The sequence below is a fragment of the Stomoxys calcitrans genome, chromosome 5, assembly GCF_963082655.1.
Source record: "Stomoxys calcitrans chromosome 5, idStoCalc2.1, whole genome shotgun sequence".
Classification (NCBI taxonomy): Eukaryota; Metazoa; Arthropoda; class Insecta; order Diptera; family Muscidae; genus Stomoxys; species Stomoxys calcitrans.
Window position 1 is genome coordinate 75,335,338 of NC_081556.1, and position 24,697 is coordinate 75,360,034.

The window sequence follows — 24,697 nt, forward strand, 5'->3', positions numbered from 1 at the left end:
GGAAAAATGACTTATAAGTATTTGGTACAATTGGGACCATATTTCGATAAGCTGCAATGGGCATAAGGTATGCATTTTTCACCGGATTTTGACGAAAGATGGTTTACGTATATGCCCGAGGTGGTGGGTATCCAAAGTTCGGCCCGGCCGAACTTGACGTCTTTTTACTAGTTTGTCTATTAAGAGATACCGGGCAAAGAACTTGACAAATGCGATCCATGGTTGAGGGTACATATGATTCGGCCCGGCCGAACTTAGCACGCTTTTACTTGTTATGACTTCTAACAGTCAAGACAAGTACGGTCTATATGGGACCATAACTTAATATAGCTTTAATATATTTGAAAAAGTCGTTCAAGAACATGTCACAAGTTAAGATTCGGCCGGCCAAACTTAACGTGCTTTTACTTGTTACTTGTGAACAACTACATGCGAATTGCAACTAAACATATATTGACCATATCCATGAATAAATTGATTAACTAAAAATACTACGAACAATGTGTTATGTGGCTTCCTTAGCAAGGGATCAGGAACATATTACGATATGTGTGATCTGTCACCTCCAACTGAAATTGAAAACAAAATATTGAAAGTATTTTCCGCTTTTACTTCTAGTTGTAGTTTTACTTTAGTAATACTTTTATTGTGGTTATTTATTCCATTGGATTAGTTTTCTTTGATGCGTTTGAGTGATTATGCTGCGAATCAATCTAAAGATCAATCATCACCGGTGTTTCCTACGGTTGCGAGAAATTTGTAAGTTATTCTTTGCTAAGATAAGTTTAAGCTTAAGACTTTAATATCAAATTTCCCTCCGTCATGGCCATGGACTTCACTGACATTGTTGTTGATGTGTGATGGTTGGGTGGCGTTTGAATCGATATTCAATATTCGTGGTAAATATAACCACAAACTGAGAAGAACTTGTTGTTTATGCCGAAGGTCCCACAAGACATCTTCTGAATTTTCTTTCCTTTTCTTTAAGGACTGTCAGCCGTATGATCTAATGTGTTATGCTAAGACTAACAATCGTGAATAAGAACAAGTAAAAGTGTGCTAAGTTCGGCCGGGCCGAATCTTAGATACCCTCCACCATGAATCGCATTTGTCGAGCTCTTGCCACGGTATCTCTTTTTAGGCAAACAAAGGATAAAAGAAAAGAATTGCTATGTTATTGGAACAATATCAAGTTTGGATTCATTTCGGACCATAATTCAACTGAATATTGTAGACCATAATAGAAGTCATTGTGTAAAATTTCAGCAAAATTTAGTAGGAATTGCGCACTTTGGGCTGAAGAAGTAAAATAGGGAGATCGGTTTATAGGGGAGCTGTATTAGCCTATAAACCGATTCATGTCATATTCGACACGTATGTTAAAAGTCATGTGAGAAGCCGTTGTACAAAATTTCAGCTAAATCGGATAATAATTTCGCCCTCTAGTGGCTCAAGAAGTCAAGACCCCAGATCGGTTTATATGGCAGCTATATCAGGTTATGGACCGATTTGAACCATTCTTAATACAGTTGTTGGAAGTCATAAAAAAATACGTCACGCAATATATCAGCCAAATCGGATAGGAATTGCTCCCTGTAGAGGCTCACGATGTCAAAACCCCAGATCGGTATATATGGCAACTATATCAGGTTATGGACCGATTTGAACTATTTTTAGCACAATTGTTGGAAGTCGTAACAAAACACCTCATACAAAATTTCAGGCAAATCGGATAAGATTTGTGCCCTCTAGCGGCTCAAAAAGTCAAGATCCCAGATCGGTTTATATTACAGCTATATCAGGTTATAAACCGATTTGAACCATACTTGGCACAGTTGTTGGATATCATAAAGAAACATGTCGTGCAAAATTTCATTCCAATTGAATAAGAATTGCGCACACTACAGGCTCAAGAAGTCAGGAGAGAGAGAATGCTTCATTTACTGAATGAGCAAAATACCTGGGTGTTTTTTTGGACAGGAAATTGAACTTAAAATCGATCGTTTTGAAAAGGGCAAGAAAGGCAACTTTTGCCCTATACACCTGCAAGAAAAAAATTGGCAAACATTTGTGGTTAAAACCTCGTGTCATGCATTGGGTGTATGCTACAGTTGTCAGACCTATAATGCTTTGTAATGTTGTGTTCTGGTGGATGGCGCTTCAAAAGTTCACATGCTTCAATACTCTACCGAATTCAAAGAATGGCTTGTTTGTGCATCACAGCCGCACTGAGGATGACACATTTGATGCACTGAATTTAATGCTACACCAACTGTCTCCGGACATTGTGGCTAGACAGATTGCTGCGACCACTGCTGTGAGGCTAAGGGAGCTTTCTCCCTGGTCATGCGGCGGCTACGGACACTGTATTATCTTTAATACAATGCCCGATGTTGCAAGCAGCGTGGATAACACATTGCCTGAGCCGTTTTTTGACAAAAAATACTGTACCACTTTTCCTGATAGAACCGATTGGAACATCAATATCTCTGGTAATTACAATATCCCTGAAGAACATATTTCTAAAATCAAAAACCTCTCTCGACTGTCGCAGATTTCTCAACGTGATGCCTTCAGACTAGCTCGCCAGATTAGGAAATACCTTAAACATTCTAGGGGAACTGTATGCCTCTGGCGGCATGTAAGATAGGTTTGCAGGATCAGGCACGAAGAGCAACGGATGATAGATGGTCACAAAGGGGGCTTAATCTAGACTTTAAGAGGTCTACCGCTTTGCTGTCACTGGAACAGAACAGACGTCTCAGTCATTGTGTCCGTAATGACAGCTCACTGTCTGATCGGAACACATTCTGACAGAGTAAGGATTGAAAGTAACGACTTTTGTAGATGCTGAGAGTACGTCGAGGAAGAAGAAACTATAGAACATCTGCTGTGTATGTGTCCCGCACTAGCAGTCGGAAGGAGTTCGACTTTAGGTTCTCATTTCTTGATTTAGTGGGTGTGAACATTGGCAATGTTGTCGGATTTTTTATAGCGACCTGGGGCCAAATCACAGCATTCGATAACGTATTCGCTTTTGCTTCGAACAAATTGTCGATACGAAAACATATTCGGCATTCGGTCGAAATTTGCTTCCATTTTGTACAACGTTGTCAGTATCAAAATGCGAATTAGAAGCAAAACAAATGAGTAAAATTTAGTCAGCAGCAGTGAATAAAAATAAATTTTACTTTGATTTGCAAATCTAAATACATTTTTCTTGTGCTATAGTTGATGGATCTTTCTCTTAGGAAGAGAGAATCATCGTCACAAACTAGAGGCGGCCCAGGCAATTCCGCAAAGATATCAGAATATACAGATGATAGCCCATTGACTATCCCACTTCAATTGTTCCTAGGCATTCAGCCCTGTTCTTCTCCCTTGTCGACAACTGCCATCACCAAACTGTCCCTAGCGACATAAACAAAGGTTCTTGGACTCGTATTACTATAGTTCGCCTTAGTTTTTTTGGGCATGGGATGCCCTCCAGGTGACTGCAGCTTTTTATCTGACTGAGGTGCTGTATCCTAAACTAGACATGTAGCTTTTGGAGTAGTCTGTGCAGCGAATCTCTGAGCCCAATGTAGAGTGTTTCTTTCTTTATCGGTGAGACTTTAAGGATCATTCGCACCAAGCCTCTCAATAATTCTGAGAGCGATGCAACTTTTATTTTTCCAACCTCGTAAAGGGCGTATTGGTTTGCCAGAGTAGGCTGATGGCCTGGGCATATTATAGGCTTACGAAGATAGAATAGGTTTGGCCTTGTCCTTAAGACGCGAAGTGGAGTCTGGAGCAGCCACTCAACCAGTCTAGGTCTCATTAGCAGACGGTATGCTACGACCACTGCAGCTGTTGGGTCCTTGGAGGCCCTTCTAAGCCTACTCCCGGGATCTATGTGTGCCGCTCCACTTGAAACAGACGAAGATCATCAACCGCCTAATGGATAACCCTATCGTAGCTTTCCTTGAGGGACTTGAAATTTTTCCGAAAAAACTACCTATTACGAGATACAGAATATTCTTGTGGAGCGAGATAACAAAACTTTGACTCCACTCAACGGTTCAAAGAAGAATCCCAAGTTAAAATAGCCTTGATCTCTGAAATGGCAATGGCGCCTGGCTAACCCGGGCTTAATGTGACAGCGCCACCGAGTTTTGTTGGCACGTCCGTGGTCAACGACTTAAATTTTTGCGAACCCACGGCTCCAAAGCACCATCCAAAATATTCTCCCGATAATAAGTCGAATTTATTTTAACGCCAGTCTCGATAAAAACGATTGGAGAGCGGTCATCGGAGATCAAAGCTGCACATACCATCAAAATTATTCGGGTTGCCCAATTTTAGTCCCGAACACCGGCATTACCTCGATTCGTTTTTCAATACTTGTTGCATCTTTTTACGGGATATTTCAGATCTTTAGCCACTACAGCATAGATTTCGTTTAATTTGAGCCGTAACTCCCCGAGCCATTTCATGTGTTTTTGCTGTTTTTTTTATACCCTCTACCATTGGATGGGGGTATACTAATTTCGTTATTCTGTTTGTAACACCTCAAAATATGCGTCTGAGGCCCCATAAATATATTATTGGTCGTCATGTCATTTTAAGTCGATCTAGCCATGTTCGACCGTCTGTCTGTCGAAAGCACGCTAACTTTCGAAGAAGTAAAGCTAGCCGCTTGAAATTTTGCACAAATACTTCTATTAGTATAGGTCGGTTGGGATTGATAATGGGCCATATCGGTTCATATTTTGTTATAGCTGTCATATAAGCCGATCTTGGATCTTGACTTCTTGTCAGATAATTCTTATCCGATTTGGCTGAAATTTTGCATTGTTTTGACTTCCATTAGCTGTGTTGAGTATGGTTTAAATCGGTCCATGTTTTGATATGGCTGCCATATAAACCGATCTTGGGTCTTTACTTCTTGAGCCTCTAGAGGGCGCAAAATTTTGCACGTAGTGTTTTGGTGTCACTTCCAACAACTGTGTTAAGTATGATTCAAATCGGTTCATAATCTAGTATAGCTGTCATATAAACCGATTTGGGATCTTGACTTCTTGAGCCAATAGAGCACGAAATTCTATCCGATTTGGCCGAAATTTCGCATGAGGTGTTTTGTTATGACTTCCAATAACTGTGCTAAGTATGGTTCAAATCGGTTCATAACCTGATATAGCTGCCATATAAACCGATCTGGGATCTTGACTTCTTGAGCCACTAGAGGACGCAATTATTATTCGATTTGGCTGAAATTTTGCATGAGGTGTTTTGTTATGACTTCCAATAACTGTGCTAAGTATGGTTCAAATCGGTTCATAACCTGATATAGCTGCCATATAAACCGATCTGGGATCTTCTTGAGCCTCTAGAGGGCGCAGTTCATGACGTTTGGGAACACTGCCAGCACCAACAAGATTATGAAGATTTATGGTCCGATACACAAACATTTTGTTCACTTTGAGGGGCTTGAGCGACAATAGCCGCTTGGATTATTCAGACAAATATAACTCAATAACATTTTTACACTTGAAATCCAACAAGTGCAATCCATTATCGGGGCCTCAACAAACAAGATATATGAAATCTAACTTCCTCTTTACACGATTTTGGATTGGCATTTTTTTATACACTACCATAAGATGATAAGATGGTTGCAACACCTCGAAATATTGATCTACGATCCTATAAAGTTCATATCGATGGCGTAATATAGAAAGTGCCTATCAAAATTGTTCTCAAAATGGCGTTTGTTTATTTATTCGGAATGACAAATGTCAGATGCACCTTCCTCCAAATTTTCTTGTGGATACAATTGTAAATAAAGGATTTATAACGATTTCAAAAAAGACCTAGGTCAAATATTTTCCTTCTCCTATAAAGAAACTAAAAATATAGCAGGCGTTTTTATTTATTCTGGGAGATAAACTCCAGACGAATCTTGCTTTAAATTTTCATACATTTGCAAGTAACGGAGTTATAATGATTTCAAAAAGGTCATCGATATATTCTTGATCGTCTTGACATTGTGCAAATTTATGTCCTCCAACACCTACACTAAATACCGCTCGGGTAGGTGCACAAATGGATATAGACCCACATAAACCGATTACCCGATTTCACTTTCTGAGGCCATAGACTCTACAATTTGCATCCGTTTTAGCTGAAGTTTAGTATGTGCCCTCCAACACAGACACCAAATCTGACTCAGATAGCTCTATAAACATATGTAGCTGACTCCCTCCTAAGTACACTTATGCCCTCTAACACTCACTCAAAATCTCTTCCAGATAGGTCCCTAAAAAGATATAGCCCTTATATGAACAGATTCCCGAATTTAACTTTTGAGACTCTACCCTCAACCAAAATTGTTATTGAAAACAGCAAAAATGTTTGCTAAAACAGCAGGTTTTGTCTGCTGGAAATGGGAAATCAGACCTTACTGCTGTTTCAGAAAATATAGGCCTGCTGTATTAGCAAACATTTCTTACTGGTATTTCATCTAAAATCTGCTGTTTTGAGTGCACATGTCTGCTGAAAAAAATTGTATGCTACTTTTTATGGTTGCCTGATAATTGTTTTGATTACTTCAGGCATTTTTTAGAATTTTCTTAGAAACTTTGTTGGAAGAGATAGATAATATATATAATTGTAGAATATTACCTGATCCACCTATTGGTATACATTTCGAAATATGGCTGAGATCGCATTTTTGTTATTGCTCTGCTAATATGAACATGACTGGCATGAATTTTTGTATCTAAATTTAAAGAAAAAAGGTTATGGAAAGTATACATTCGGTGGTGATTATTAACATCCACTGAGACACACATTTACATATGTGTTCTATTTTTTCTTCTAACATCCCTTTCAAAATTAAGCAGCAGTAATTTTTAGCAAACAACAGACTTTTCAGCAGTCTGAGTCGAAAATCCTTTGGGCGATATGAAGTTTGGATTCCTTTAAGTCGCCATTCCTTTAAGTTTCCTGATGATGTATCACCGGTTGAATTACAAGCTGTGTCTGATAGACTGGTTCCCTGGCTTAGGGAGATATACTCTGCTTGTATCAGAATGTCATATTTACCTGTGGGATGGAGGGACACGAAGGTCATTTTCATTCCGAAAGCAGGAAACCTCTACCACACGATGGCGAAAGATTTTCGTCCTATAAGTCTGTCATCCTTTATGCAGAAGACTCATGAGAGGTTGATAGAAACATTTCTTAGGGCAAAGATCCCTGGAGATTGCTTGTCGGGGCAGCAGCATGTACAATATATAGTAAAGGCAAATCCACTGAAGCAGCCCTTGACGACCTGGTCGGCTACATAGAGGGTTCTCTTTCTTTCTTGACATTGAAGGTGCTTCCAATAATGTAAAACCGACGTCAATCATGTAGGAGATGGAGTTTCTAGGCATCAACTCTACCGTAAGAAAGTTTATTAATAACTTACTTACTAAAAGATGCATTACGGCAGGCTTGGGATCTGTGGATCTAAAAAGATGGGTCAGAAGAGGAACACCTCAAGGAGATGTACTGTCTCCTCTACTTTAGAATATAGTCATTAACAATATATTATTATCTCTGGAAGAAAAAGGTGTAAAAGTGGTGGCGTATGTTGATGACGTGGCAATTGAGGTTAGGGGAAAGTTTCCTAGCACTCTAAGATATATACTTCGAGAAGCTTTACGAGCAACAGCAAAAAGCAATGGGCTACTGAAAGTGGTCTAGGAATAAATCCGTGCAAGACAGAAGTAGTTTTTTTTCAGCAGGATATACAAGTTGCCTACAGTGGAACCTGTCTCCTTGAGAGGAGAGAATATTCCATTTAGAGAAAGCGCAAAATACCTGGGTGTTTTGCTGGACAGGAAATTGAACTTCAAATCCAACATAATGGAAAGGGCAAGAGAGGCAACTCTTGCTCTATACACCTGCAAGAGAGCCATTGGCAAAAGTTGGTGGTTAAGACCGCGTGTCATGTATTAGGTATATACTGCAGTTGTCAGACCTATAATACTATATGGTGTTGTGGTCTGGTGGACAGCGCTTTAAAAGTCCACCTACTGCTCAATACTTAAACGGATCCAAAGGATTACCTGTTTGTGCATCACAGTAGCACGAGGACGACACCATTTGATGCACTGAATTTAATGCTACATCTTATTCCACTGGGCATTGTGGCTAGACAAATTGCAGCGACCACTGCCGTGAGGTTAAAGGAGCTTTCTCATAGGTCATATGGCGGCTACGGACATTGTGTTATCCTTGATACAATATCCGATGTTCCAGGAGGCAGTGTGGATTACACCTTAACGGGGCCGTTTTGATTAAAAGTACTGTACCACTATTCCTGATAGAACCGATCGGAACTACGATATCTCTGGTAACAGAAGTTACATAGACTTCGATACGGATGGTTCCAAAATAAATGACCAGAGGGGCTTTGGTGTGTTCTCTAAAGATCTAGATCTGGTCATATCGAAAAGGTTACCTGACTACTGCAGTGTGTATCAAGCGGAGATCCTTGCAATTAAAGGAGTGCTGGAGAAGCTAAGATATAATGTCCTTACGATGATTGGCATACATATTTTTTAGACAGCCAGTCAGCCAATAAATCCCTGGAGAACGTATTTCAGAACACAAAAACCGCCCTCGACTGTCGCAGATCTCTTAACGAGATGGCTGAACAGTTCAAAATTAACCTGTTCTGGGTGCCGGGCCACAGAGGTATCCCAGGCAATTGTAAAGTGGACGAGCTTGCGAGACTAGGAACTAGCCTACACATTCCAGGGATACTGGAATCTGTGTATGCCTCTAGCGACATGTAAGCTAAGTTTTCAGGACCAGGCTCGAAGGACAACCATTGATAAATGGTCACAAAGAGGGGGCTGTGAGCATTCCAAATTATGTGGCCTAATCTAGACTCTCTAGGTCTTCTGCTTTGCTGTCATTGATTACAACAGACGTCTCAGTCATTGTGTCCGCCATGACAGGTCACTGTCTAATCGGAAAACATACTTACAGACCGAAGGTTGCCAGCAAGGACTTTTGCAGAAGCTGTAGGGACATCGAGGAAGAAGAGACTATAGAACACCTTCTGTATGTGTGTCCCGCACTATCAGTTAAAGGAGTTCCACTTTAGGTTCTCATTTCTTTGAGAACATGTCTGATTTAGCGGATGTGAACATTCGCAAGTTATTGGGCTTATTAAAGCGATCTGGATGGTTCAACGGTAGTAACCAGAAGACATCTTCCTTCTTCTGTTCCTGTGGTATAAAAAGAGTCAGGAAGCCTTAAATTTCATCTGATTTGCATGAGACGCCAATTACTTCAATCATTTTCGTTTCGATTTTTATAAAATAATTGAAATGTAAACTGTAATTAGTGTAAATTTTTAGCGGTATCCATGGGTTCCCACTACACCTAAGTTTACTGGTATGTTTTGTCAATGTATGTCCCTACATTTCATTTCTAATACACTCATAGAAAACAGTTTGCTGAAAATAGCAAACACTGCCTGCTGAATATTAGTAGTTAATTTTGTTGCTATTATAGCAGTAGTTCTGAAATTTCAGAGCACCAGGTTGACTGCTGAAAAGTATGTTATTTGATTTGGAAGAAAAAATAGAATACAAATGTTAATGTGTGTCTCAGTGAATGTTTATAGTCAGCACTGAATGTATACTTTCCATAATGTTTTTTCTTAAAATTTGGAAACAGAAGGCCGCATTAGTAGAGCAAAAAAAAATGCGAGAGAGCTCAACCCCATTTCGAAATTTATACCAATAGATGTGATGTCATGTGTGCAAGGAATCTGTTGATCAGATAGCTTTTACAGTAATATTCCACAAATTAAAATCATTTTTTTTAAGAAAATTTGTAAAAAAAATGCCTAAAGCATTCAAAACAAGTAACAGGCAAACATAAAAAATGGCATATATATTTTTTTCAACTGATTTTTTACTTAAAACAGCAGATTTTGTTTGGTGATTTAGCTGACCGAAATGTTTGCTAATACAGCAGCAATGTCTGCTTTCCCATTTTCAGCAGACAAAAATTACTGATTTAGCAAACATTTTTGCTGTATTGATTAACAAATTTGGTTGAGTGTAGTAAAGATAAAGAATTTTTATATGAAAATATAAAAACCCTAAACGTAATATGTCTAGCAAACATTTTTAAATTGTCATAGCCAAAGGTAAAACAGTTGCTGTGTGTTATATAATTAGAATGCCTGTTTTTCTTGAATGCTGGTAACAGTTCACTATATGCCGTTAAAAAAGACAACAAAACTATGGACAACAACAAAAATAAGCATTGATTAAAAAATAATATGCATGTGTCTTAAGTCTTTTCTGTGCTGTTGGAGCAGACAGAGAACACCAAATTAAGTTTGTGTCTTAAGTCTTACATTTTTAAAATTGGAAGATTGAACAAAATTTCTACCAATCGTTTATTCATAATCAAAAACAACCACAAGACGATGAGAAGACGACATAGGGCAATAAGAAATATGCAAATTACATCAGCAGATGCCATTGGGAAAAGCTCAAAATATATTTCACTTTAAAGGTGTCTCAAAAGCTGCACAGCAGTTGTTGTTGTTTGTCCATCGCCCATGAAGAGCAGTTAAGACTACCATTGAGAAGCTCAAAGCCAAAACACCCATGCAAAATCACAAGAATCTCACCACACTTTCTTGCTTTTTCTTCATTTCTTTCCTTCCCATGCCTACGAATGCCACCACTCCATGGGATTGTCTGCCTTACCATCAGCAGACTGTGGAGCTCACCGCCAGTTTATTGCGAACCGTGCTTGAGTTAACAACGTCTTTTACTATTTGGTAAGTGAATGGAACGCGGACTAAGCAACCGACGGGAAAAAGTGAAGAGACCACCACAAACAGTGTTAGTGACAAAAAACGGAGAGATTGGAGCAAAATAACAAGAAAAAAAAAACCATCAACAACTTCGAAACCGGCAGTTTTGTTTGTTTCCCTAGAAACAAGTGTTTGGGTATGTGTGTCAGTGCCAGTGTGCTCCATCCATCACACACTCATTTTGTGGAGCTCACACTGTGGCAAAGTGAATAAACAACATCAACTTGTGCAGGCGAGTGAGTGACGGTGTGTGCGTGATGTGCGATGTGGTGTAAAACGCATATCGCAAAAGCAGAGTGCATGAATGGCTTTTCGTTCAGAGACCCACTCATACACGGGCACACTCTCGTATCACGCAAATGACGTATATAGCCAAACTCACAAACTTCGATCCGTACTCGTGTGTAGTCCAACTTAAAATCGCTCATAGTTGCGAGTATTGTTTGAAAAGATACATATTTCAAAATGCGATTATAAAAAAACTTTCTTTTTTCGCCTTCTGTTTTTCTCCATTACATCTTTCTTGTCTCTATTTTCTTTGCATTGCCATGCAAAACAAAAAAAAAAACGAAATAAAGGCAAAGTGAAACAAAACGCAAAAAAGATCATGCGAATGCGCGAATGTGAATTGAATTTACCAAAAGGAAACAAGAAATGAAATAACTCCAGTGTTATATTTGGAAACACGATAGGAATACAACAATGCAATGGAAATCGTCGAATAAATTGCTAAGAGAAGAAAGAAAATTAATCGCCAGAGGCAGAGAAAAGCAAAACAAAAGTGTGTGTGCTTCGTCGAATTGGAAGACATAAAAAATTAAGTTTTCTCCCTAAATGAAGTGTTGCCAAAAAAAAACAACTGATTTTTTTGCAAGTGTATCTCGTATTTCATTCCCCATATCTTTGTAATTAAATCAAGTGCAGAAGATACATTTTCATGTGCAACTGTATTTCACGGCATATGCTTGCATGTAGTACGACTATTGGAAACTAGTGGCTGTAGTTGTGCTAAATATTTGTTTGCCATAATAAATAATTAAAAATTCCATGCCATGGAAGCAAAAAACAAACAAAAAATGGTTATATATAAGTTTTGCAATGCTATTGAAGTTCTAGAGCCTCCCAAAAATGTACATGGAAAACTCTTCTCTAGTAATTAAGACTTTAATTGTGAGAATGGGGGATCTATAGTTAAATTTATTTCAACTTATTTCTTTTTATGTATCTCATGGACGGTATGTAAACTCTCTTAATACCAGAAAGTGCTTTAAATTATAAATATTAGATTTTTTTCAACGTTGGCCCCTTTTTTAAATACTCCCATATGTGCTGTGCTATTTCTATTTCATGACAAGAAGACGTTTTGAAAAGGTATTTAAAATAGATCGTTAAAATAGCCACGTTCAACGAAAGTTGTTACTCAAAAATGGGGAAGCATACATGACCTTTTTTTTTTTAAACTTTTCGCCCTCAACTGTCGCAGATTTCTCAACGAGATGGAAAGATCAAAATTCACCTGTTCTGAGGGTCGGGCCACGTAGATATCCGGACGAGCTTGCGAGACTAGAAACTACCTTACACATTCCTGCGAAACTGGAATCTATGGACATGCCTCTAGCGACATGCAAGCTATGTTTTCAGGACTAGTTCGGAAGGACAACGAATGGTATTTGGTCACATAGAAGTAGCTGTGAGCATTCCAAAACTATGTGGCCTAATCTAGACTTGAAGAGGTCTACCGCTTTGCTGTCACTTTCCAAAACTGACATCTCAGTCGTTGTGTCCGTCATGACAGGCCAGTCAGAAGGAGTTCCACTTTAAGTTCTCTTTCTTTTAGAAACTTTTCTGATTTAGCGGATCTGAACATTCGCAAATTGTTGGGCTTTTAAAGCGATCTCGATGATTAAACGAGAATGTGTCTTCCTTCTCTTGTTGCTATGATATAACAATGGACGAAAACGTCTAAGTGAGTGTGATGGTACATAACAAACAAATTGTTCTGCTGTAAGAGTTTATTGTCTTAACAAATGAATTTTCGTCTTTAAAAGAGTTGTAGTTGTATCCAAATATTTTTATATGAAAGCACCGATCTTCGTCAAGTTCCATAGGACCGATCACCACGCGAACGTTATGGCCATTGGTTATTTTAAGACACGAATAACTTGCGCCTCCTATCATGGGCACCCAGTTTTTAAGAAAGAGCAGGTGCTGCCTGGCCTCTCACTGAGACTCCCCACTCGATACCGGCGTTTGTCAGCGACATGATTTCAATACGGTGCCTTCCACTATGCACAATCTGTGGACGCCGGGCGGTAACTATCAGCAAAGTTTCTCATGAAGACGATAAACGCCGCTCAAATCGGAGCTGAGAGTCCCAATCCATTTGGAGCTCCTGGTCATCCCGTGGCAAATAGTTGTCTTCAATTCTTTTAGTGCTTAAATACAATATAATCCATCGAAATTACACTGCGCGTTAGCGTTGTTTAATTTTACACCTAAAATACTAAAACGTATGGAAAATCTTACTGATAAAAAAAAAATCCATTAAAAAGTATAAGGATCGATTCATATAAGTACAGATCGTCTGTCTGCCTCTCCTTTCACCCGATCATATATGATTCGTCTGATTTGGATCTGATTTTCCCACCACTTCGTATATATATGTAAACCACCTTTCATCAAAATCCGGTGAAAATTGTATACCTTGTGCGCCATAGCAATTATATGGAAAAATGTTCCGATTTGGACCAAATACTAATAAGTACAAGTCATTGTTCAATTGTGCAGTGTGTAGCTTTGTTAGCTTAGGTTGTTAGTTCCATGCATGTAAGCACAAATTGGTTAAACTGGCCTCCTCCTGTAGTACTCGTTTATATTTTGTTGTGTCACAACTTCTTCCTGATGTTGCACTGTAAGTCAATCCAAGTCTGTAAAAGATTTTTCCAAGTAAAATAAAGAAAGAAATAAAATCAATGCGGCATTAAAATTCCATTAACAAACATTTTTCCAATTATATATTTCTTTAGATGGAGGACCTGCCGTATTTAGTTGTCCGCTTAATTCTTTCCACTGCTCTTCCACAACAACCTTGTCCCCTTTAACAAACCCTTTTGCGATATCTTGACGATTTCTCAAAAAAATCAAGCCAAAAATAATAAAGAGTTTTGTTTTTTTTTTTCGTTTAAAGTCATAAATTAAATACTTACATGTTTCTTGGCTGAAATATAATGATTTCTGCTTTATTTTATCATTTATCACAGCTGATTACAAATCTAAAAATGTGCGCACCCTTTGTCAAAATTATTTTCTTCAACAAGTAAGAGCGTGCTAAGTTCGGCCGGGCCGAATCTTATATACCCTCCACCATGGATCGCATTTGTCGAGTTCTATGCGCAGTATCTCTTTTTAGGCAAACAACGAATACTGAATAGGAACTGTTGTGGTATTTGAGCTATATCAAGTTATAGTCCGATTCGGACCATAAATGAATGCTGAACATTGCAGAAGTCATTGTGTAATATTTCAGTTCATTCGGATAAGAATTGCGCTTTGTAGGGGCTCAAGAAGCAAAATCGGGAGATCGGTTTATATGGGAGCTGTATCAAGCTATAGATCGATTCAGACCATATTAGACACGTATGTTAAATGTCATGAGAGAAGCCGTTGTAAAAAATTTGTGCCAAATCGAAAGAGAATTGCGCCCTCTAGAGGCTCAAGAAGCCAAGATCACAGATCGGTTTATATGGCAGCTATATCAGGTTCTATACCGATTTGCACCATACTTAGCACAGTTATTGGAAGTCATAACAAAACACTTCGTCCAAAATTTCAGCCCTATCGGATGAGAATTGCGCACTCTATGGGCTCTAGAAGTCAAGACCCAAGATCGGTTTATATGACAGCTATACCAGATTATGAACCGATTTGAATCATACTTAACACAGTTGTTGGAAGTGATACGAAAACTCCACGTGCAAAATGTCAATCAAATCGGACTAGAATTGCGCCCTCGAAGGGCTCAAGAATTCAAGACCCAAGATCGGTTTATATGGCAGCTATATCAAAACATGGACCGATTTGGCCTATTTACAACCCCAACCGACCTATACTAATAAAAAGTATTTGTGCAAAATTTCAAGCGCCTAGCTTTTCTCCTTCGAAAGTTTGCGTGCTTTCGACAGACAGACGGACGGACATGGCTAGATCGACTTAAAATGTTATAACGATCAAAAATATATATTCTTTATGAGGTCTCAGGCGCATATTTCGAGGTGTTACAAACAGAGTGACGAAATTAGTATACCCCCATCCTATGGTGGAGGGTATAAAAATAATACATTTGAATTTTTATACCCTCCACCATAGGATGGGGTATACTAATTTCGTCATTCTGTTTGTAACTCCTTGAAATATTCGTCTAAGACCCCTTAAGTATATATAAGTATCGTTATGACATTTTAAGTCGATCTAGCCATGTCCGTCCGTCCGTCTGTCTGTCGAAAGCACGCTAACTTTCGAAGAAGTAAAGCTAGCCGCTTGAAATTTTGCACAAATACTTCTTATTAGTATGAGTCGGTTCGGATTGTAAATGGACCATATCGGTCCAAGTTTTGATATAGCTGCCATATAAACTGATCTGGGGTCTTGACTTCTTGAGCCACTAGAGGACGAAATTATTATCCGATTTGGCTGAAATTTGGTATCAGGTGTTTTGTTATGACTTTCAGCAACTGTGCTAAGAATAGTTTAAATCGATCCACAACCCGATATAGTTGCCATATAAACCGATCTGGGGTCTTGACTTCTTGAGCTTCTTCATGGGGCAATTCCTATCCGACTTGGCTGAAATTTTGCACGACTTCCAACAACTGTATGAAAAATGGTTAAAATCGGTCCATAACCTAATATAGCTGCCATATAAACTTATCTGGGGTCTTGACTTCTTGAGCCACTAGGGGGCGCAAATATGATCCGATTTGGCTGAAATTTTGCATGAGGTGGTTTGTTATGATATTCAACTAATGTGCTAAGAAAAGTTCAAATCGGTCCATAACTTGATATAGCTGCCATATAAACCGATATGGGATCTTTACTTCTTGAGCCTCTAAAAGGAGCAAGTATTATCTGATTTGGCTGAAATTTTGTGCAACGGCTTCTCCCATGACCTTTAACATACGTGTCGAATATGACATGAAACTGTTTATAGCTTAATACAACTCCCCTGTAAACCGATCTCTCTATTTTACTTCTTCAGCCCCTTAAGTGCGCAATTCTTACTAGATTTGGCTGAAATTTTACACAATGATTCACAATATTTTTTTATCCTTTGTTTGCCTAAAAAGAGATAACCTGGAATGAGCTCGACAAATGCGGTCCATGGTGGAGGGTTTATAAGATTCGCCCCGGCCGAACCTAGCATGCTTTTACTTGTTTATTTTATAAAGCTTTCCTATGAAAAAAGTTATTTTTTAATGGAAAGAAGAGCGAAATAAAAATCAATCTGACAAGGCATATGCAATCGGACTGAGACCTCATTTTTTTGGCAGAATCGTTATGCGGAATAACACAAAATAGAAATCGTTTTACATTCGACCAAAATCGAATTGTAGAACATGGCCGATTTATAGAAATACTCTATTTGTTTTTGTGTCGTGGAAAAAAATTGTTTGAGGTTAACAAAAAGACTCGTCCTTTTAATCTAAGCAAAGATCCTTTTTAAATCAAATCTGTTTTATATTATAGATTATAATTCACGCTTGCTTTCTTTTCAATCCATCGAATATCTTTAAATTTCGACCAATAAAAATTTCCTAGTGACCACTTGCAAAAGTTGGAATATGTTTTTACGGCTAATAACGAATTCCCTCTAATTACAAACAGACGTAATCTATAAAAGCCATGATTAATTGGCCGACATTTTTTGTGAGCTCTTGTTAATGGCTCCGCAAATAAAATACAATTGGAAATCGTAGCAAAATTTTGCGCTAGCTGGCCAACGATTTATGGCCAATGGCGTTGGCCGAGAAGAATCGCCTGTCCATTAAATAACTCTGCAGGCAACACGGATACAGGTACCAGGGAAATAGCTACAAATGCTTACATGGACACGACGATGCTACATGTGTTACTAGGCGTTCAACGGCGGCTTACAACCATAACGTGCCCAAGTTGGACGATAGAAAAAATAAAAACACAAAACCAGAATCACTATCGATATGGATTGGCGCTGTTTTATTTGGTGCTGGCTAGCCTCGATTTGCGCCAAGGAAAACTACGAAAAATCCGCTACAAGCTGGTTTGGCAAACTGCATTTATCACTCAGTGGCTTCCATATCAAAGTCATGGCATACAACTCCTTTTTGCACTCATTTGACCATTGTGTTTCGTCTTTGCCGTCTCTGACAATTGGTACATTTTGAAGGTAATGAGCTGAAATGGTCAACGCCATTGCAAACCAGAAATTATTGGTTACACCAAATGGTAAATCTTCTTATTCCGGGATTTCTTTTATTTCTTTGGCTATGAGCTGAAGTTAAGCGTTGACATCGTTAAGATTTTTCATCTGTTTTTTGTCTTCCTTCTCTTGATGCCTGGTTCTTATGAGTGTTGTCGAAAACTTCTTACCCCATGTCTATTGTAAATGTGGTACCCAAGATCATGGTCACTTTTGAAAAGTGTTCATTCGTCGAAGATGAAAAGAAAGACAGCACATTTCCATGGTAATGACCAATGCCGGTCTTGTACTCAAGGTTACACTCTTTGTACTTGAAGACCGACAGCAAAATAAGAGGGCTATGGAATGAGAGACCACTTGTTTGATAGCTGGTAATAATTAAAGTAATTTGTGTAGTGAGAAACGAAAATTTTTTCTTCTTCAATAGTTATCTAACATTCTTTTTCTTATTTTAATCATTTGTTGGCGATGTTTTGTAATAGCAATTTATATTTATAAGCTTAGATGGGAATACAGCTGATTATGGCATAGTTCAATGGCATTTGTTGAGCAAGGTCAAACGCCCGCTTTCGATTAATATTGCGTTGATGTGGAAATTTTAAACCTATCGTTATGAAAATTGGCACAAAGAATTCTCTTGCGATTATTGTCTTAATATATTTCAAAAAAAAACTCGACTTTTAAAAATCAGTTAAAAATTCACTTTTGCTCGCGGCAAAATCCTTTCCGCAAAAATCATGCATAAATATGAAAATCAAACCACAAATGCCGTTGTGACTTGCAAAATACGAAGCCGATCTCGGCCAAAATTTCAACAAATAAAGATTAAAACTCGTAAAACCCGGAAACTAGTGAGTACTATCCAGAAAAAGTTTTAAAATCGTATAACAAATGAAGATTCGGCAGCGCGAACAACTTTTCGAAACGCCGAGGTGATCAATTTTTGTAGCCTGTTAAGAGGTGCCCGGACAAATCAGGTCCTTGGAATTTTGCACACTATCTTCTCCTCTCCATCTCTGCGCTTACCATTCCAATCTTCGATGAGATGTATCAACCCGTTCTCACACGGCATATTTTTTATTTACTAGTTTTTTTTTCGAAATTTTCCCACCGTGCAACGCGCGTTAATAAAATCATCCCCGCTTGTTGACAATCTTTTCAACAATGCCTGGTCATAGTAATGAAATCATTGGTTGAGAATTTTAGCATGAAATTCGTAAACAAAGTACACATATATCATTTATGGTTAAAACATGCACTGTACCCAGTAAATTTTTAAGGCCATAAACGACTTATAAAAATGTATTTTGTTTACGAATTGCATGCTACGACCTTAAATCGTAACTCGATCCATTGAAAAGTACTGCATCCAAATTGAGATGTCGTGTCGGCACGTGTTATTGTTAACCAAATTGCAAATTTTTTGCCCATGAACATTCCACCAAGGAACAGAGTCAAACTTCTCAAGTTTAAGCTCAATGATAAGGGGCCTCCTTTTAATAGCCGAGTCTGAACGTCGTGCCGCAGTGCGACACCTCTTTGAAGAGAAGTTTTACATGGCATATTACCTCACAAATGTTGCCGTCATTAGGAGGGGAAAGCCACCGCCGAAAATTTTTTCTGATGGTCTCGCCAGGATTCGAACCCAGGCGTTCGGCGGACATGCTAACCTCTGCGCTGCGGTTATTGTTAACCGATCACCATAATATCTCATATTGTGGTTTTTGGTACCAAAAACAAAAATGGAGCCTATGAGTTTCTTTATTTGCAAAAAAATCTCCTTATAGCGTTGGACAGTCTAATGTAGATTAATTTTATGATATTTTCAGAATTTTGAACGAGAATGTCTCTGAAAAACAGGGTGTTTTTATAGTCCGCAAGATAATGAGCTTTATACTTATGTTTTCTGAAGTCGCAGATTTAATCTGACCTTGATTACGGTGCTCAACGATCAAAAGGGAATTTATGACTTGTTCATTTGAGGCATTGTGACTCATAGCACGTTTACATTGAAATTTCAAATTCAAAAATAAATCCTGTCCGTTTACACTGCGGATTTTTTAGTGATCATACATGCGTATACATGAATTCTTGAAAACTGTTGCATATTTTCGCACTTTTATCGACTATTCAGCCTTGAAATCCGGTTTATTTGGGATTAAAAAATAAATCCTGCAAAAATGGGATTTAAACCTGCAAAAACACACAGGATTTAGCACATAAATCTCGAAAAGGCCATAAGACCGGTTTTAGTTGGCAATTTTAACGTACTTTTGGGTGCCGGTATTGGTAGGATACGGTCCATTGTCGAATCTTTCTCGGCCTTCTCAGTTATAGTGGTACGGCACATCCAGATTGCTTTAAAAAGCCCAATAACTTGCGAATGTTCACATCCGCTAAATCAGACAGGTTCTCTAAGAAATGAGAACCTAAAGTGGAACTCCTTCTAACTGCTAGTGCGGGATACATACACAGAAAGTGTTCTATAGTCTCTTCTTCCTCGATGTCTTCACAGCTTCTGCAAAAGTCGTTGCTGGCAACCTTCAGTCTGTCAATCTTCAGTTATGCCAATGACAGCAAAGCAGTGGCCCTCTTCAAGTCTAGATGAGGCCACAGAATTTTGGAATGCTCACAGCATCCTCTTTGTGACCGTCTATCACTCGTTGCCCTTCGGGCCTGGTTCTGAAAACTTGGCTTACATGTCGCTAGAGGCATACCCACAGATTCCAGTGTCCCTGGAGTGTGTAAGGTAGTTCCTAGTCTCGCAAGCCCGTCTGCTTTAGAATTCTGTGGTCCGGCACCCAGAATAGGTGAATTTTGAACTGTTCAGCCATCTCGTTGAGAGATCTGCGACAGTCGAGGGCGGTTTTTATGTTCAGAAATACGTTTTCCAGGGATTTAATGGCTGTCTAAAAAGATATTTATGCCAATCATCTTAATGACATTATATCTTAGCCATTCCATTGCTTCCTTAATTGCAAGGATCTCCGCTTGATACACACTGTAGTGGTCGGGTAACCTCTTCGATATGACCAGTTCTAGTTCAAAGCCCACCTAGTCGTTTAGTTTGGAACCATCCGTATAGATGTCTATGCAACTTATGTTACCAGGGATATCGTAGATCCAATCGGTTCTATCAAGAATAGGGGTACAGTCATTTTTATCAAAAAGCGGCTTAGGTAGGGTGTAATCCACACTGCCTGGAACATCGGATATTGTATCAAGTATAACACAGTGTCCGTAGCCGCCACATGACCAATGAGAAAGCTCCCTTAATCTCACGGCAATGGTCGCTGCTATTTGGGTAGCCACAATGTCCAGAGGCATGAGATGTAGAATTCAGTGCATCAGATGGTGTCGCCCTTAGTGCGGCTGTGATGCACAAACAAGCCATCCTTTGGATCCGGTTAAGTATTGAGCAGTAGGTGGATTTTTGAAGCGCCGTCCACCAGACCACAACGCCATATAGCATTATAGGTCTGACAATTGCAGTATATACCCAATGCATGGTACGCGGTCTAAATCCCCAAATGTTTGCCAATGGCTCTCTTGCAGGTGTATAGGGCAAGAGTGGCCTTTCTTGACCTTTCCATTATGTTGGATTTGAAGTTCAATGTCCTGTCCAGCAAACACCCAGGTATTTTGCGCTTTCTGTAAATGGAATATTCTATCCACCCAAGGAGACAGTTTCCACTGTAAGCAACTTGTATCTCCTGCTGAAAAGAACTACTTCTGTCTTGCACGGATTTATAGCCAGATCACTTTTGGTAGCCCACTTTGCTGTTGCTCGTGGAGCTTCTCAAAGTATATATCCTAGAGTGCTGGGAAACCTTCCCCTAACCGCAATTGCCACGTCATCAACATACGCGACCATTTTTACGCCTTTTTCTTCCAGAGACAATAATAGATTGTTAATGGCTATATTCCTAAGTAGAGCAGACAGTACAGCTCCTTGAGGAGTTCCTCTGCTGACCCATATTTTTAGATCCACAGATCCCAAGCCTGCCGTAATGCTTTTTTTTAGTAAGTAAGTTATTAATAAACTATCTGACAAACACAAACAAAATCTCACAAAAACTGACCTTAACCTATCAAAGCTTCTATAACATAGAAAATGCGGTTTATTTATATCCCCGCCGAAGGTTTGGGCATACTCATTCCCCTTCCAACGCATCGAGTTATTAATTTCCAAACTTTCGAGTTTACATACTAAAACGTTTAGCTTCTGTCCATCAGTTAAAATAACGGTGTCTCCTTATAGACCAATCTCCTGAATAGAGTTCTTTAGCTCATAAAAGTCAGATTTACACCGAGATTTCATTGAAACAGTGCATCGTATTTGATCCGATCGACCGATCTCCCAATTTTTATGAAATTTGGTACATAGGCATTGGACCCTCAACGTTTGAGTCTAGATCGGGCCATATTTGAATGTGGATGGCATATAGACCGATTTCCCGATTTAAGGTACTGAACACATAAAACATACAAATTTAGGCAATTTGAAGCAATGGACGTATTTAATCTCTTGACTCTCGTACCAATTACAGGAAATGTCGGAAAGGTTTTGCAGAAATGTTGCACGGCGAGACTCGTCATAAAAGTATTAGGCCCCTTGACATCCATGCTGCTTGTGGTCCAGCAGTACTCATCACCCGAAACAACTTTTTGGACTCCAATTAATCACTGATAAATCGGAACTACGAAATATTGGTGTAAATAAACGATTTGATAAAAATTACACTACTTCAATCTTAGCTGGAAATAACCAGAATTTTTATCTGAAAAAATTATTATATACATCTTGTATGTACTTTAGTATTAGTGCAACATTAGTGTAACATTTTTTTTTCAAAGTCAAAATCACCATAAGTTTTGTGGATAATTGAGACCAACCTACCAAGGGAAAAAACCAAGCCAATTTGGTAGGAACCTACCAAAAACGGCAGTATACCGGTTTAAAAAACTGCAGTATACAGCCAGTTCAAGACATGTGGTTTAACCCCCCATCGATTATGTCGGTCCTTTTTGTATATGTATAGGGTCACATGTTTTACCCTTTCCAAAATGTTCAAAATTCATAAACCTGCCCAGCAAAACACCTTGTTTCCTAGATTTGGCAATTAACTACCAATTTGTATAAAGAATGTAATTTTTCTACACCATGACAGTGGGCCCCAAACAATTGCACCCCAAATTTAAAACAAAAAATATAATACCCTACACCACCTGGTGTACGTAGTACATTTTATATGTAGAACTTAACTCGTAATCTAGTCAGACAGACACATCCGTAAAAGGCCATATCGGAAAAAAGTTTATATGGGAGTTATATCGAAACCTGTGCCAATTTTGATAACACATACTGGGACGTCAAATAGAAAATCTCACGGCGTATATTGTGGAGATGTGACCAAAATTGTGGTTTTTACTGCCTTAAAACTCCATATCGGATAAAATATATATATGAGTGCAATATCTAAATCTGGACCAATTTTGGCGAAATTTTGCACATATATGAGGACGCCAGATTTTGTAAAGATTGGACCAAAATTGTGGATACTACAGCCTTAAAACTCCATATCGGATAAAAGATATATATGGGAGCTATATCTAAATCTGAACCGATTTAAATGAAATTTTGCACAATATGAGGACGTTAAATAAAACACCACATGCCAAATTTTGTGGAGATCGGATCAAAATTGTGCCTTCTACAGCCTTAAAAGGACATATCAGATGAAAGTTATATATGGGAGCTGTATCTAAATCTGAAACGATTTCCTTTAAAATCAATAACGTCCGTCCTTGGGCCAAAAAAGAGACTTGCGCAAAATTTCATGACAGTCGGACAACAAATGCGACAAACATACATGGACAAACAGACGGACCGTCGCTAAATCGAATCAGGAATGATTCTACGCCGATCGGCATACTTATCCATGGGTCTAGCCCTTCTCTTTGTAAGCGTTGCAAACAAATGCACAAAGTTATAATACCCTGTACCACAGTAGTGGCGTAGGGTAGGGTAAAAAGCCCTGAAAATGAAAAATGGGGTGCCTTTTCATTATGAAGGTTAGGTTAAGTTAGGTTGAGTGGTTTGCCCACCAAAGGTGAGTTCACTCGGAGGCCAGTCAATATTCCTCCAAAGCATAATCTTATAAGACGGGAAATTTTTTTTAAATAGTTTCATTCGTCCACTTTACACTAATCCAAACTACATTAGGACACCTTTTTCCTACTAGACCTAGAATTTGTCTAAGACAGTCCTATTTTTGGGTACATTCTACCCATTCATCTTTAATGGGTTAAGGATCATTATTTGATTTTTTTTTTGTCTTCTCGCCATAGAACAACTTTCGACAACACGATATGAATTTTTTGATAAAGCAAAAAGCGCCGCAGGTGAAAAATATTTTCAGTTTGGGCCATATTCTCATTTTGGACTTGGGGTGTAATATACTTTCAATGTACATATTTTTCTATTTGAACTGATCCAAATGTCTGTTGGTTTTTATTGGTTTGTGTGTTATCATTGTCCGTTTGCTTATTTGCGTTTGATTTTTCTTCAGTTCAATAGTGAAAATTAAAAGTTATGCACAACCTAGAAAATAAATGTGTGACCTCAATACTTTGCCGTTTATTGGGACACAACGAAAAGTTATTCTCTAAACAAGATTTCTCAAATTGGCAAGTAGGTCTAGGAATGCAGCAATACCTAATAGCAAAAAAAAAAAACAAAATTCTATTTTTTGTGGTTTCCATCTTAAGCACAGCCACCACTTGTTGAGGTATCAACTTTTAAGTCAACTTTTTTTTTGGCATCATCTGTTCCATTGAGGTTTTGTTGACCGCGGTCAGCGGTCGTTGGCCATTGGTATTGCCCCAATGTGAGTAATTCTCCACATTAACTTGAAATGAAAAATAGTGTCCATGGCTGAAGAACTTAATTTGAGACATAGCAACTGTCCACTGCCGGCCGTCTAGAGTGTGAAAAGCCTCAAATTTTCCCCCAAGTGTCATTTCGGGAGTTGGGAGCCAAAGGCAAACTAGAAAAACTGCATTGCAAAACGGGTCAACCAATAAATTTGTAAACACATTTTTGTTCTATAAACTGAGTAGCGTGAATTTGTGTAACATATGCAAACACTTAATTATTTATTGCCGTTCTAGTTCTTTTTCTTGTACAGATGACTTTAGAAAACAAAACTAAATAGATCATACCAGCAAGAGAAATGTTTTGATGAAAAAAATATAATAGGAAAAATTGGGGCTACCGACAATATTGCTCTTCAACAATTTGATGCAAAGAAGTGATAAAAAGAAAATTTCAATTTGCTGAATTCCATGATTATACTTATTAA

At 38.6% G+C, this 24,697-nt stretch overlaps 1 long non-coding RNA gene across 2 annotated transcripts; it reads left to right on the forward strand.

Moving 5' to 3' along the window:
- Positions 1–629: 629 nt before the first annotated feature.
- Positions 630–24,694, forward strand: LOC131997759 (uncharacterized). Of its 2 annotated transcripts, none has more exons than XR_009398398.1 (3): positions 630–759; positions 10,779–11,015; positions 24,507–24,694. It is a non-coding gene; the product is annotated as an uncharacterized LOC131997759 (long non-coding RNA). The 2 variants fall into 2 exon arrangements; XR_009398397.1 differs by having other exon boundaries at positions 10,779–10,843.
- The last annotated feature ends 3 nt before the right edge of the window (positions 24,695–24,697 follow it).